Here is a 16,563-nt window from a genome sequence, read left to right as displayed (position 1 = left end):
TGTACATTGAGATTAAGTATGATAGTTCCGAGAGGCGGTTTACTACGGCAATCAAAAGAACAAATGCTACAAATAAATCCCAGGCTAAGGGTCGACAAACTGTAGCCGTAAAACAGATCCAGCTAGCTGATTTTATGTGGCCTTTAAAGTAGTGTCTATCTATCATTCATCTGTCTGTCCATCCATCCACCATCCATCTACTTACCTACCTATTTACCTACCTTACCTTATACTTATTTAATTGTGATGGAAATTAAATCCAGGCTCTACTGAATGATTCGGTATTTTGTCCCCGACTTACAATCCACAGCCATAAATAGCTCTTAAGACTAAGGAGAGTAATAATAAATATGTCACAACACATGGATAGGTTATGCAATTCAGATATCAATGTCTATTAGTAAAGTTTTATTGAGACATAGCCCTCTCCATTTGTTTACATAATGTTTGCTTTTGCTATAGCTGTGCTTTATTCTTCAACAACAGAGTTGAGTGTCTGTGACTTGAGACCTTAAGTACAGTCTAACATGCCTAGTACTGACCCTGTACTGAAGACGATACTGGCACCTGGACCAGATCAAGTTCTAGCTCCAGCTCACGTGCTCTTGTGACCTTGGGAGGAGGGGAGAGTCGAGAACCTACTTTGTGTCAAGGTTTATTTCTTTGTAAGAGGGAGATGAGAGAGCCAGTTGCATTGGGTGCAGTGGCGTCACTCCAGGGGACAGGAGTGCTTGCTGAGCACCTGGGAAACAACTCAAATATTACTAACTTACCTTCCTACAGGATACTGATTTGCCAAGGAGTGTAGGATGGGGTGCTAGCTCCTGCTCTGCGATGTAATTAGATGTCATTTGTGAGTACAGTCAACGGAAGGAGACCACGAAGAGCCAAGGTGTGATCTTCCAGGAGTCTGTGCATCACTGGTCTCATGGCTCCCTTTGGGCTGGAGGGTCAAAGCCAAGAGTTCAAAGCCGGCTTTGTATAAGACCAATTCCAAAGTTAGGAAGGATCTGCAAGGGGGAGGGAATAGAAGATTATGGAATCTCTCACGGGTTCTAGACAGTACTCTATGCAGGGACTTGTTTAGAGGGCTCACCACTCTTGTCTCCCTATTAGGGCATAGCAGCTCTAAGTGGTTGGGTGGTTTGTACAAGAGACTATGGCTTGTAAATGACTCAAATCCTGCCAGGCTTCTAGACCCACCCTACCTGCCAGGCTTTCCACCAATTCTTCAGATTCAAATCCTTCTGTAGTTCTCAGCAACACCAGCAGAGTCTCTCTCTCTCTCTCTCTCTCTCTCTCTCTCTCTCTCTCTCTCTCTCTCTGTGTGTGTGTGTGTGTGTGTGTGTGTCTGTCTGTCTGTCTCTCTCTCTGTTTCTCTGTCTCTGTCTGTCTCTGTCTTTCTCTCTCTCTCTCTCTCTCTCTCTCACATACACATACATACACACACACACACACACACACACACTCACACTAACTCACACACCTGTGTTTGTGTTGTCTAAGACCAGAGAGCAGTCATTTTTTTATTGAACCATCAAGTTTGAATCCGACGTGGTTCGTCTCCCTTTGTTCTTACTGCATATTCCTGGTGACGTGTTGCATGGCAGGCCTGTGATCTGCAGGCTCCGGATTTTCAGCAAGACCTCTAGAAAGGGTCATTAGCCTATGGGTGCTTTTTTTTCTTGATAGTTCACTGGCGACTCTACAGATGGCTAATTGTTTGCGGTTTCAGGAAAACAGTGAACCCAGATACACGGGAAGCTGGAGGGAAAACCAAAGTTAGAAAAGCAGCAAGGAACTAAAAAAAAAAACCTAGGCCAAGCCTAAGCTGGAGACTCCAGTAGGCACTGGATAGAAATGTCTTCCTAATGTCGACATGTCCTCGCAAGAAGGCGCCACATCTGCAGCTCTGGCTATTTATCATTCCAAATACACGCCAGTCAGTTCAGAAGTCATCACCCAGGGGCACATTGGCAGAATTCCACCGTGAAGTTTGGTACCACAGAACATTTTGAGTTGTCCAGGCGAAAGTGTGGGCTCTTGTTTATTTGACAATTTTTCTCTCTTGGACATTGTATTTAAACAAGTGTCTCCTTTTGGTCCAGTGTTTCTTCATATTTATTTATAGAAGGGCTTTGCCTTTCCTCCTGCTAATCTGGTTTTCATATTTTTGGTGAAAGGGATAATATATAAAATTTTACAAGGGTTTCACTTTCTTTATGTTTCCTACGTGTGTCTGGGTGTCTGGTGTTCTCATTAGATGAGTGATACCCATTCACAGACTCACCATGTCTTTAATTCGAGTTTGGAAGATGTCATCATCCTCTGGTAGGGTGGGGTGGAGGTTCTCCTTTGAACACCAGCCTTCTTCCACTTTCAATGTGCTCGAATTTGTAATTTTCCCTAGATTCTCCTTTTATTCTTACTTACTTTTATTCAGCATACTGTTTTATGTGCTTTACCCTAAGCTGTGTGCTTTCACTAGGACCTATGAGCATTTTAGGCTTTAGGGCTAACGAGAAGGAGAACACGAATGAGGATGGAGAGAGGGAGAGAGAGAGGAAGGGGGAGGGAAAAGGAGAGGGAGAGCGAGAGAGAGAAGGGAGAGGGGTAGAGGGGGAGGGAGAGAGAGAGAAAGGAGAGGGAGACGGGGAAGGAGAGAGAGAGAGGAAGGGGGAGGGAAAAGGAGAGGGAAATGGAGAGGGAGAGCGAGAGAGAGAGAAGGGAGGGGGGAGGGAGAGAGAGAAAGAAGAGGGAGAGGGGGAAGGAGAGAGAGAGGGAGAGGAAGGAGAGAGAGAGAGAGAGAGAGAGAGAGAGAGAGCACGGCAAGCAAGAAGCACTGCATACAGAGTTCCTCATTACAGTGAGCCCTTGAAATACTATATGCCTGTTGAGAGCACCCCAGATTCGGTCAGACTTTGAAAAAGTTGGATTTACAGTCTTCTAGGGGGTGATGTAAACCAAACATTGACTCCATTCCTATGACGTCACTGATCCATTTAACTATATGGAGAAAGGTTCGGATAGGACAAGTGAAACATATGTATGCACGCACATTCATCCATAGGTCTACAGTGCAATAAAGACTCAACCCTGGGCCAAGATATTAATGATAGTCTTGGGGTCTCCTCCTCAGGAAGTTTCTCTATAAACAGTGAATGATGCTCTTTATCATTACTCCTGCAACAATTAGTGTGAACTCTTAAAGTAGAAGTAGCTGACAGAAAATGCCATCATTCATTTGACTCGAGCAGGGAGGGTCCCGTCAAGCCCCTCAAGCTTGGGTTTGAATAATTTTATTTTTGCACTATAGGCCAGTTTCTTCTGGAGTGTTCTCACCAGACAGTCACTTGTATGCAGAAATCCATTTAAATTGACAGGCTGATGAATGAGCCGCCTGGGTGATAGAGACGACTGTGGGCAAACATATTGGGTGCAATGTATTTTAATGATGTCTAAACAGTCAGATGTTGGGACGCTTAGCCGGGAGAGCTCTGTTGAAATGGGAGTGCCTTGTTCTCCTCAGGCTCGCTCTTGATAATTTATGGGTCTGAATGCAGCCTGTAAGTTTGTGCATCCTGTTGTTGTTCTTTCCCTGGGGTTGAGGCGGGACCCAGCTCCATTAGGTCACAAAGCCTTGAGTTTCAGTGGTTTCTGGAAGTTGCATCCCTTAGCAGCAATTAGTGCTCCATCCCAGAAATGGGGTGAGTTTGTCATCCCCCTGGCATCTCTGAACCCCACATTGGATCTGGTGTTCAGGGCATTGAAGCAGTTCTAAACAAAGCAAGGCAGTGGGAGGTCAACTAGAAATGGCCGGATGCAACACTAAGTACCATAGATGGCCCATCTTCTCAGCCCCAAGTGTCCGGTGGGACCCATAGAGGCTGAAGAAAAGGCTGACAAGAAAGGTAAGGAATAGGAGAATAAGCTAAGTGGTAGATGCCAGGAGAGAGCAGCCAGGCAAGTCTAGATGGAGGAATTTTCTGCAGCACCCCTGCCTGTCACAACAGGTCTGTGACACCCAAAGCAGTGCCACCACACGAAGACAAAGGAAGGCTGTGGCAAGCACCTCAAATGAGCACGTTAGAAAGCTGGGGAAATTGAAATATACTCTAATGTTTAGATGTGAGAGAGATTTACAGTTTGACCACACTCAAAGGAGGATACTTAAGGTGATATCACATTGATTAGAAAAGAAATCTGTGTATGGTGTGTGGTGTGTGTGTGTGTGTGTGTGTGTGTGTGTGTGTGTGTGTGTGTGTGTAACATACATAGAGATGCAGAAATATATCACACATATAATATATTATGGTGGTAATCTCTTTGGGAAATATGCACTCTTCCTTTTGCTACTCTAACAAATGATAAAACTTAGTAGCTTTAAACAGCTCTAATTTATTATCTTGTGATTCTTAGATTAGAAATCTAAAATGTCTCACTAAGTTAAACTCAAAGGAAGCTCAAGGGGACCTTGCACTCTCTGGTTTCCCAGGGGGAGCTACGGTCCCCAGCTCACAGCTCCACTTTATCCTGACCTCTGTGCAGCACACACACCTTCTCTCCAGCTTTTCTCACACATCACCTCCTCAGACTCTGGCCATTTTGTCTCTCTCATGAGAATCCCTATGAAACCTCCAGTAAAATCTCCCCATCTGTAAGTTGATCACATCCACAAAACCCTTCTCATCATATAAGATAACTTGTGCAGTTCCTAGGAGTAAGGACATGCTCGTCTTTAAAGAATGCTGGTTGCATCACTGCCCACACTGTAGAAATAGGCTTTCTCTTCATCGCTGTCATTTTGCTCCTCAATAATTCTGATTTTTTTAATATGGTATGTGTAGATTGGTTCTTTAACATTCGAAGCGACGTGGTATATTTCTATCCCCTTTTGGGAACTGCGGTCCTCCATGGCTGAGCTTCAACAGGAAGAGAATAAAGAGGATTGTCCCACAGGTGATGTCTGGGGGTGGGGAGTGAGTCAGTCAGGAAAGAAATGGCACAGAAGTACAGCTATTCCCTCCAGGTACAGGTGAGAGGATGCCCTGTCTCTCTCTGCATGAGCCACAGCAAGGCCGTCCCCATCATCCACTGAGTGCCTTCTGTGTACCACATTCCATGGAAACTTATCCCGTGTTCCTGAATCTATTTTTATAGGCAAGGACCCTGAATATCCAATTCAATAAATAAGGAACGTGTCCAAGGGCACCGTGGGCTTGTTACAGAGTTGGATTTCAAATCCAGAGCCAGACTGCTTAACTTCTGCTCACAGTTTCTCCATCGCTCAAGTGCCGTGAGCATAGGTAGAGCCTTCTGGAACTAATGCGCACGGTCCCTGCTGCCAGAGCCCTTCCAATCGCTGCACCCAAACTTCTCTGACAAAATGAGCAAAGTCAAGCCAGGAAAGCTGTGAGGCAGGAAGAGTGTGTGAGGCTCCCGGCTCCCTGCCTGCCTGCATGTGGTTCTGTCTTCTGAAGCAGAGACCTCCCTGGGGTCTTCCTACAACTCTATGGTTCTACCTGCTGCTGCTAGAACCTTTTGCTCCAGTATAAGAAGACGAACTGAAACGAGACAGTTAAGATTGTGTCGATGCAGGCTGGAGAGATGGCTCGTTGGTTAAGAACATTGCCCACTCTTCCAGAGGACCAGAGTTCAACACCAAGGATCCATGTGGCAGTTTACAAAAGGCTCTAATTTCAGTTCCAGGGGATCCAAGGCACATATATACATGAGACAATACACATATATATATACACATACATATACACATACTAAAAATAAACATTAGAAATACTTTAAGGTTGTGTTAATGCTTATGACTGACATGAGAGGCCCATAGTTTCAGAAAAAGCAGCCTGGGGTGGGGGTGGAGGGGAACCTGACCTCTGATGCCATTTGAGGGGGACCCAGCTGAAAAGAAGGCAGTGTCTGCATGGTGGCTGGATCCTCAGTCTCCTGACTGGTTCTCTCTCCTCTTATAGCAGGGAAGGCTCAGTAACTTCTCAGAAGACCATAGAACTCATGAGCCCACAGATCACAGGCTCATGACTCACAGGCCCAAAGATCACAGGTCCATGGCTCGCAGGACCATGGCTCACAGGACCATAGATCATAGGCCCTTTCAATCCCATATTTCACATCTCCCACTTGAAAGAAACCCCGAAAGGCACTGACTTAGCACTCAGGTCAGGGCCCTGGCTTAGGTTTCAAAGGTCCAGACTCTAGGTTCCTTGATGACTATCCAATTGGTTCTGGTTTGCCTGACCATATGTGTGGCATAGATCCAGAGAGCATGCGTGCTGTGAGTCACTTGGCTTGAAGACGCCCTGCGGAATGTAGAGGAGACCTCCCTTTGCTAGATGGAGGGGTGGAATTCCATGATTTCAATGGAAGCTGACCTCTGCTCAGACTCTGGTCTAACACTTTCTATCTTCAGTCTTGCTCAGGCCTCTAGTAAGACACTCTGGTTCAAACTATTGCCAACAGCCATGTTGTTAGCCTCCTTGGTACCACCTCCCAGTGTCCTACCTTCCAACGTGTTCTTACAAGACCCTAAACTACCCAGGTACTTCTCTGACCCTGAGGTGCTCTTTCAAAAGTGGCTCAGTGGCTCCCTCTTGTTTGAGAAAAGAACCCTTCACCCAGTTCAGCTCATTTCCTTCTCAGCCACCAGTGCCCTAGGAAGTCAGCATGACCCGCCAATCTCTTCAGGATGACTCCTGACGGTTTGCGGTCCTAGATGGTAATATGGATTCTAAGAGTATCTGACCTGAGAAGTTCTACACTGAGACCATGTCTGACAAACATAGCAAGAGTGTGCCAACACAGGGGTGCCTATAGGTCAGGGGTACTGATGTCCCAGTCCCCTGAAGCTGCTAGAACCATCATAATCAATGTCACTCTTCTTGGTTTATGCAGAGTCCCACACTTGTGAATACAGGGACAACATTTGGGGCACAGTTTCTCCTCGTGGCCTGTGTAACCCCCATTTCTAAGACAAGCCTATTTTCTAATGGGCCAAGAGCCTGGAAAGGAACAACCATGGCTTCCTAGGTATCTTGAAGATGCCCGAATCCCAGAGGAAAGATCTCCTGAGGTGTTCCACCCCATGGTACGAACCAGGGACATTCTGACTAATAAAATATCAGTGGCACACATCCTGGACTCATGAGGAAAGTAATCTCTTTTGAGGCCACACTTCTGAATTTTTCTCTATGTGTTTGATGTTTCTTCCGTTTGAAGCAATAGCAGGTAGGAGAGAAATGCACGGGCAACAGCTGCAAATGTGGCTCAGGGGTAAAGTACCCCTGAGGATGTGTGAGATGCTTCGTTCCATCCCACAGCACAGCATCCTACTGGAGATGGAGGCACATCTATCCCCTCACTTCCACATGCTCTACAGACTTGTAAATGCCCTCTCTCAGTCTGTTCTCAAGAAAGACGTCCACAGTCAGAGCTTCTGTCATTGGCAAGGAAAAGATTATCACAGAGACTAAGACATTATCTGAGAGTCCCTGGAACCGACATCTCTGGCCTGCATTTTCAGGATCCCATCTTTGTCCTCACTCCCTGTTATCAGTCCTGTCCCAGCGGACAGAACACTACCAGCTTCGGAGGCCCTACCGCCACCCCAGGCAGGTCTGCGCCATCCATTCTGTATGCCATGCAGATGGTGTAACAAAACCCAGAGCTTGTAGAAAAGTCCTCCTTTTTAGACATTTTAAGTGGAAAAATATCAGGAAGGAAAACATAACCGGATCATTTTCAAAAAATCACTCACAATCAGCTGGAAGGTATTCGTGAACTTTGTTTTACAGCGTTTTGTGGCCAGTTACAAATTTGGGTCATGCCCCGCAATCAATCTTTGCCGGGAACTTTCACTGAGGCTATCAGGGGAATTAGACATAAAATGTTAGAGGCTGGATCAAGAATGCACAGATGAGCCTCGGGAATGTGTGGCTTGCTTTCTGGACACGGGATGAAAGAACAGCTGTATGACTCCGGTCCAGCCAGACCCAGGTTCTCGTCCAACGTCACTCAAAATCAACGTTTCAACCATTGCCGATGGCACAGAGACCTCACTGAATTAAGCACAGAGAACAAACCCTCTCTTCGTGATTACTTTATTGGCTGCAAGGCCCATGATATAATGGTTACAGCGTGAAACTGCCTGTGTCTGAAAGGCCGGAGGGAACGGCCAAGTCTACAGAATGTTCTACGACTTATCCACAAGGGTGCTTGCTCCCTTTGCCCGGGAAGCAGAGCAAATCTGTGAAAGAATGACTGCAAAAGCTCCTCCCTCTAAAATCTGGTGGTAAAGAACTGTTCTCTTTAATAAATACTCTTCGGGGTGTATGGGGGTGTGGGTCCGACTCTCTTACTACAAGAGCAGTGTCTAGGGGACCATCTCCATATTATCCGAAGGACCACAAAGACACTTAAGGTTCTTTGTGAAGGCAAGCGGCTGAGCGGGTGGCCTCGACTTGCACAGCAGCTGAAGCCAAGACTGCCTCCACATGGCCAAGGCTTTGCCATGATTTCAACAGAGAAGTTGAACCTCTAACATGCAATTCCTTTGGAGAAAAAACAAACAAACAAACAAAAAAAACCAAAAAAAAAAACCCAAAAAAACCAAAAAAAAAAAAAAAAAAACAAAACCTGGACCTTGATGATGGAGGCTTTTGTTCACATTCTATGTAGTAAGCAACCTCTGTGATATTTTAAAGAAGTCAACGGAGCCTGTAATGCAAGTACCAGTCTTGTTTTGGATTCCTTTGATTCTTAGAAGTGCTCATTAGAGAGAATAATATAAGCCTTTTAGCCATGAGAAATAGATACTACTTTGGTGTCCTTATGTGTACTACCTTCTGTGGACACACCCTGCATCAAATAAATCATTTAACTCCATAAGAACTCTGCAAAGCATTGGGTAGCTAGCTCAGCTGGTGGGATGCTTTCTGAGAGGCACTAAGCCCTGGTTTCCACCTCTAACACTATGTAAAACAGCGCAAAGTGGGTTGGATGACAGCACTCTGGAAACAGCCTTCAAGGCCATTGTTGGGGCCACAGCAAGTTCGCCAGTTGGATTACAAGAGAGCTCGGTTTGGTTTTGTTTGTTTGGTGTTTTTGTTTTGCTTTTGTTTTTAGAATCCTACAACTTAGATTATGAGTAGTGAAACTGGGTTCAGAAGTTAAGCAACTTGCAAGATGGCACAGTAGTTAAACCAGGGTTCAAGGCCACACTGCTGACTTCTGTACTTCTTCATAGCTGAGAAGGGAGGGTTGGATTATGGCTTCTGCAGGACAGAGGTAAACACAATTGTTTTACAAATAGAATTGCTTTACAGTCAAGATTAAATTAGTAGAGCTTGCAAACTGAAGACCTAGAGTTCCGTTGGGAAGTCCTCTGCCCTAGACAAGTGAGGGAGACAACTGGGCTCCAGGTGAAAAAAGGCTGATGTCAGGAACAGGGCTGGAGGTTAGACTGCTGCTTCCTGAGGCCAGTCAGAAGGCCAGCAGACCTTCCCCCAGTCAGAGGCTAGGTGGTGTGCCTTTGTGCCACCAAAAGTTTTGGTTCTCTTGCTGTTGGCCCCTAAAAGGGGTAAGGGATGCCTGGGAATTCACATGAAGAGATTTGGAATGCCTCATGGACTCACTGTGCAGACTACACATTGCAATACCTATGTGGGCCCAGCGTTGTGTTTGGCACCCAAGAAATCCCCAGAGGACAGTAGTTGTCTTATAAAGGTGTTTGGCATAAAGAGAGATTTTCCGATGGAGCTGCATCCGTGTCTCAAGTCCATCTTGGGACAACCAGCTACCTTCCCCCAGAGAAGATTCTGGTGGCATCTAGCAACTCCAATCTCCTGCCCTAGTCCTTTCTGTCCACTCCTAACAGCCAAGGAAAGATGTGCAAACACTCTGAACTTCCCTCTGGCCCCCTGAGTCCCATTCTTATAGATGGCACAGAAATTATTCCACCTCTGTCTGGCTTTGGCCTAAACCTATTTATTGGAATAAAATTCTACTTCTAAATAAAAGTAAAGCCTGCTTCATCTCAGAGATTTAAAAAAAAAGGCTTTTGATAAAGATGGTTTTGATTATGAAATGGGGGCAGACATTCAGCCAGGAAGATGCTATTTGAGGTTCTACTGAAGGTGCAGGTGAGACCTGGGGCTGCCCATATTGAGTAACAGATTAAGAAAATAGTCATGTGCTCTGTTGACCCCCTGGGCAATGCCATTCAACCCCTCCCTGGTGACCATTTTATTTAATTGTTGGAAGGCAGAGTTTATGGACTTTTCGCCAGACCCCAGCTCCATTGGAGGCACCTGAGGTTTCAGATGTTTATAAGAGTCGACCCAGGTTAGGATGCCCTTTGTGAAAACACATTCACATCAGGGGTTGCTGTGTGCATGGTGCGAGTGAGTACAGAAAGAAGCACTACATATACCGTCTAGAAAGCACAGCAGTGTGATGTCACATCTGCCCACTAGTGCCTTCTAGTGCCGTGCTAGAAGATGAAGATTCCATCATGAGAAAGTAGTGGTCCTGTCTCAGGACCTTGTAAACATCAGCACTGGGAAACACTTTAAGAAAAGTCTCTACTGAAAAGCCTGTTGCTGCCTTCCTGCCTCCACCGAGAAAGAGCCCAATTTTCTGGTATTTGAGAATGAGTAATATTTAAAGGTTTAGGGAAAATTAGTCAAATGCACCTTGATTATAAACACATGTACCCATTTCATTTGGCTATTTTAGAATGTGGGTTTTTAACCAGCTACCATTAACAGCGAGGGCACCACCGTCTGATACTCTCTGTTCCATAATAGACACGGCGGGAGGAAAACAATATTTAGTCATCTTGGGTCTCTTTCCAGAACAGGAAGAATTATTGAGTATAAACTGTATCTTCCTATCACATGAAACAAATGAAACCGTCTAAATTAAATAAAAGGAAAATTAACAATCAGGATTAGGTAAAAAGCATTACATTTCCTTGGGGTTCAAGTTACAAAGATATGTTTTTGTAAAAGAAAGGAAGGTCAGTTACCACTATTAAACTTGTATATTGTTTTATACTAAGCCCTTTCTGTGGCCTCTCCGAGGGACCGTTTAGTTTGTATTACACTCTAATAAACTCCAGGTGTACAGGACAAACTGAATAATCAGAACCCGATGGCCCAAACTAGTTAAAAATAATGTGGTACATTCTTGCTTCTCTGCATTTAATTTATTGTTAATCACTGTTATTACTTACATTTATTGGGTAGTTTTTCCAGATTTATTAGGCACTGCATTTAATAGCGTTATCGCTTGTAACTGACCATCAGTAGAATCGAAAACATATTTTGTAAAGTCTCTTACCCTAATTAGTGCGATGTTTCCTTCTGAGACTAAACAGACCCCAAAATGGCTGTTGTTTTCCCTCTGGGTCAGAAGGAAAGTCCAACACAAAACACACCTGTTGGCTGGTAAGAGAAGGGGTGTCTGTCATTGCACACTATGAAGGGACCTTTCCTTTCAGAGGGGGGACAATGAGTGGTGCACTTTACAGAACACAACAGTCCCTTCTTGGGAAAGAATGTCCCAAGAAGGCATCTAAGATGCCAAGAAAGGCCAGGTGGGGCCTGATCTACCTCCTGCCTGACAATCTGTATCACCCAGACTCTGGGTTAAGGATAAGTGGGAGACAAGATTCTTGCACTAAATTTCACACTCAGCTGTTAATGAGCTCATACTCTTTAGCACACAGCACAGTGAGGCACATCATGAAGTGTTTGTGAACGAGGAGCAAATGACAAAGGCACTGCCCTCTGACATCGGTTGGAGTCTGTGGAAGTAACAGAGCAACCTGTGGGACTGGAGAAAGAGTCCTAGGCTCTCACCTGCCTTTTGCTGTTTGACCTTGGGCAAGTCATCTTTCAAGGCACAATACGTTCTTCTAACGTGAAATGGTACACTGTGTTTTTCTAACACACAGTGGTACAGTGATCAACTGATTGCATCCAGGACCCCAGTTCGTTACCCTCCCTGAATCCCTGTCTGTGTTTATGTTTAGCTACTTCCTCGAGATATTAATACCACATCTTCTTAGGGCTCTAATTAGGAAGCAACCCTAAGGGGCCATTGCATAGAAGACAAGCAACAAATGAAGAAGATGTTGTTTAACGACCAATGTGGGTTTCTACAAGTCATCTTCATCACATGCTCTGAATTAGTATTTCTGTGTCAGAGTGACCTTTGATGCCTCTGGGGGCACTTTCTCATTAAGGTATGGTTTTGATCCAAAGTACTCTGACCCATGTTTTAACTACCTAGAGCCAAGAGAGAACAGAGCTAGGGATGGGCAGTGAGATGCAAGAGACAAAGGAGAAAATGCCCCTTCCTTTATGCTTTCATTCACCCAGTAAAGACCTGATAGGTGTCAACTATGTCAGCCCTGCGCTTGGCCCTGGGCTTGGTAGTAGTTAAATATGACCAAGTCCTTTCCTCCTGAGGACTGCAGGCATGTGCTAGAGGGAGGAAGACACTAGGCAATTGATTACAGGATGCCAATTCATTGAACTGAACTATGGTAGCTAGAAAGAAAGGACCAAGCATTTACCCTGTTTCCCTAATAATAACTGGATTTTGGGATAATTTAACTGGGAATTTAAGAAATGATTCCCTCTTTAATATTTTACCTTAAAAAGAAAGGAAGGAGGGAAGGAAGGAAGGAAGGAAGGAAGGAAGGAAGGAAGGAAGGAAGCTCTGGGAGATGACTTACAGATTATTAAAGAGCTGGGAGATGACTCAGAAGGGAAAGTACCTGAAGCACACACATTAAGACCTGGGTTCAGATCCCTAGAACTCATGTATAAAATGGGGCATAGTGGCATATATTTACTAAAAAAAAAAAAAAAAGTGAGAGCGAGGAGCAGACAGGAGGATCCCTGCAGTGTTCTGGCTAGCCAGTGAGCTCTGGGTCCAATGGGAGAGCCCATGTCAGTATATAAGGTGGAAGCCTCTACAGTAGTAGACTTTCATAAGGTTTTTCTTTTTTTTTTTAAGATTTATTTATTTATTTATTATATGTAATTACACTGTAGCTGACTTCAGACACACCAGAAGAGGGCGGCAGATCTCATTATGGGTGGTTGTGAGCCACCATGTGGTTGATGGGATATGAACTCAAGACCTTTGGAAGAGCAGTCAGTGCTCTTAACCACTGAGTCATCTCACCAGCCCCCATATGGTTTTTCTAATGGCCTTAAGTGTTCGTTGTGCCTTCCCATACTCCCCGCAAGATACACCAGTGCAACAGCGGCACAAATGTTACAGCTGTAACCAATCACTTTCTGATTGGATTTAAGGCTGGCTCCATGAGCTGAACCACATACCTGACACTGCCAAGAACCCAAGACTAGATAGGCCATGGACCTAGGGGAAAACAAAACACTATGATTCTGATCAAGAAACACGGCAATAAAATTACTCCTAATGGCATACTACTATACCCGTAGGTTAGGGCTTTGCTCAGCAATCATCAGACAAGTATCTTCTTGTTCTAGATGGTAACTAACACAAAGACCCACAACAGGACAACATGCAAAGAGTGAGAGACTTTGGAGCACTCAGCCCTAAGTGGGATGTCTTTACCAACCCCCTCCCCTCAGGGCTCAGGGTACTATGCAGAAGAGCAAGTAGAAAGATTATAGGAGCCAGAGGGAATGGAAGACACCAAGGAACAGTGCCTCCCAGCCACAACAGTGTGATTGACATGTGAACTCACAGAGACAATGGTAGCACAGGACCTACACAAGTACAAACCAGACATGATCCCAGCTCTGAGAGGCAAAACAGGCCCAGGCTCCCACCTCTAACCAAGAAGCGACCTGTAATTGACATCTTGGTGAAGACTATGCTAATTTCTGGAATCTATAAGAAAGCATCCATTTGCTGGGCAGTCGTGGCACACGCCTTTAATCCCAGCACTAAGGCAGAGGCAGGTAGATTTCTGAGTTCAAGGCCAGCCTGGTCTACAGAGTGAGTTCCAGGACAGCCAGGGCTACACAGAGAAACCCTGTCTCGAAAAATCAATCAATCAATCAATAAATCTTTTTTTTTGTCTTTCCCACCTCCCATAGCCAAACACATTTATTAGTTATAGGCTTAGATTTTTCTAAAGCAACTTTATTTAGGGTTCTTGAAGGCTTCAACCTTCCTTTTAGCCCACCGACTAGAGGTTGGGAAGAAAGAAGGTTAATAGGAAAAAGGGTTTGTGGATCTGTTTAGAAGTAGTTCTTTGGGGGGGGGGGTTGTCCGATACCAGCAGTCCAGTCCAATAGCAAACAGCAATCATGAATCAATAGCAGTGTCTCAATCCAGCAGAAACCGCAAGGCTCCACCAAATGAGATGAGCATGAGTCAACAGAAGCAGCAAGAATCAGCCGGAATACCACAAGAAGTTCTTTGGCATGTTTCACTTTATGACGTAATGACCAGCAAAGACCAGTAAAGCAACGCATGGCTTTGCAATGCAAGAGGGACCTTTCACTGTTTGTTGGGCTCCATTTATATCCTTTCCAGACATTAGCTGCCCTCTCACGAGTCTGCTTCAGCAAAATACCCTCTCACAAGACAGCTTCCAGAAAAAGAAAAAAAATCACGTGACACAACTGAGTTTACAATGAAACTAGAAATTTCCACTTCAATTAACCATGGATATTCTGTTTTAAAAGTCAGCGAGATTTTTTTTCCCCCATACCCATCGTTGTTAAAGTCTGCCTTCCTTTCCTACATTGATTCCAATGGATACCTCAGAACTCTCTCCCTATTTAATGGTCAGTTGATTTGCAAATTCAACTCCACTCAGAACCTTAATTCCTCTTTATTTTGAGAGATGCAGCATATTAACAGGCCTCAAGGATATGCCCTTGGATATTTTGGGCATCCCTCATAGCCTACTACACCAGGTGAACATGGAACGCATGCTATGTACCGGGCTTTATCATCCCAGCGTGATGGGAGAGGATAAGCATAAAGATCCTTGTGATAAGAAAGCTTGCTCTAGGTCAGGGAGAAAGCACATAAACAAGTGGTCAGATCAAATCAGTGCACATCCGTTTCCTCCACTGATCTGAAATCAGAGTGAAGAGGAGATGGGAGGTGAAACCAGTTGTATCTCTGGCCTCCAAAACTACTATACGTTAGCTTACTCCTTTCCAATGTTTGGAGCCAACTCCCAATGTCTATTTATCTCATTCACAGTGTCATTGTTTCTAACTGATCTTTCATATTCTTTTAAGTTTAGTTTTGGTGAATGGGACAGATCTGTTATAATTATCTCTGAACTCAAATTCAGGCTAATTATTTCTTAAGATTCTAGAGCATCCCTGATGCACTGTCTTTCTTGTTTCCAGCAGAAATGTATTGTTTGAGGTTTCTAAGTACCTCACCCTCTACGCCTCAGGATGCGAGTGCAACAAATAAAGGGTACATTGAAATAGAGTATTTCAAATAACCTGCAGCATCATTAAAAACATCAAATTAAATGAACAGAAAACAAACAGACTCAAGTTTCTGTCTGTAATCAGATATTCTTTGTTAAGGGCTCCCGAGTGTATTTCAATACCGGCTATACCAGCTTGTAGCTTCCCAGTTAAGTACTCATCTTACAGGGCAAATTCTTTTAAATGATGGGAGAAGAGAAGGGAGGAAACCCCTCAGCTCCAGCAGACCTCCAGAATGAGCTCAATTTGCCTTGGCTTTCATGCATCATGGAAGGCCTAGCTTCAATTTTCAATCCAAACTCTAAGTCAAAACCTCATTAGCACAGTCAACTACCATCAATATGCTCTGGTCTCTTCCATGATAGAAAGGCTTCTTAGTCATGGGCTAGAGTTTAGAAACTGACCAGATGGTCCAACGTCTCGATGCTACTCCTAACATTTGGGACAGAAAGTTCATCTAAGTATGCCAGGGTCTTTAGTGTTCCTGCCGCCCCTCCCTCTGAAACGCAGGTGAATGTCATTTACTGTCCTGAGCAAAGATGTCTCCAAACATTTCCATATTCTCTTCCACATCCAACAAGAGGCATTCCCAGCGGCCTGTGGCTGTCCTCAGCCATGAAGCTCTCACAGTGTGTGTGTTGTCTTCATAGAGGCTGATGACCATCAGCACCATCAGTGTTGTTTTGCTTAGTGTGTCCTCTTCATAGGAGCTGATGATCACCAACACCATCATTGTTCCTATGGCTCAGATGCACCTGCATCACCAAAGCAGGTGTTTCACCCAGCTGTGTGCCAACATCTGTCCCAGCCCTAAACAATGCTCAGTGTGAAATTTGAAAGGACAGCACAGCACAGGGGTCAAAGGGACCCATGTTTCAATTCAACCTTTGACCTTTCCCTTATATACATATGACCTTGAGAGGCGACTTTTATCTCTGTGAGTCTTGGTTTCTTTATCTAAGAGTTGAGTTAAGAAATCCATTTCACTTCTCAGGTTATACGAAGACTGGATGACATCGTTCACCGGAGCCACGTAGAGCCACACCTGTCACTTAACACTGGCTCACTC

General features: G+C 44.7%; 1 long non-coding RNA gene across 1 annotated transcript in view; it reads left to right on the top strand.

The window, feature by feature from the left end:
- The window catches only part of Gm52387, a 26,376-nt gene extending 9,813 nt beyond the window's left edge, over positions 1 to 16,563 (top strand). Inside the window, exon 3 of the long non-coding RNA XR_003952892.1 lies at positions 16,489 to 16,563. This is a non-coding gene — a long non-coding RNA (predicted gene, 52387). The remainder of the gene's footprint in view (positions 1 to 16,488) is intronic.

Source organism: Mus musculus, chromosome 19 (assembly GCF_000001635.26).
Source record: "Mus musculus strain C57BL/6J chromosome 19, GRCm38.p6 C57BL/6J".
NCBI lineage: Eukaryota > Metazoa > Chordata > Mammalia > Rodentia > Muridae > Mus > Mus musculus.
This window is presented reverse-complemented; position numbering and strand designations above follow the sequence as displayed.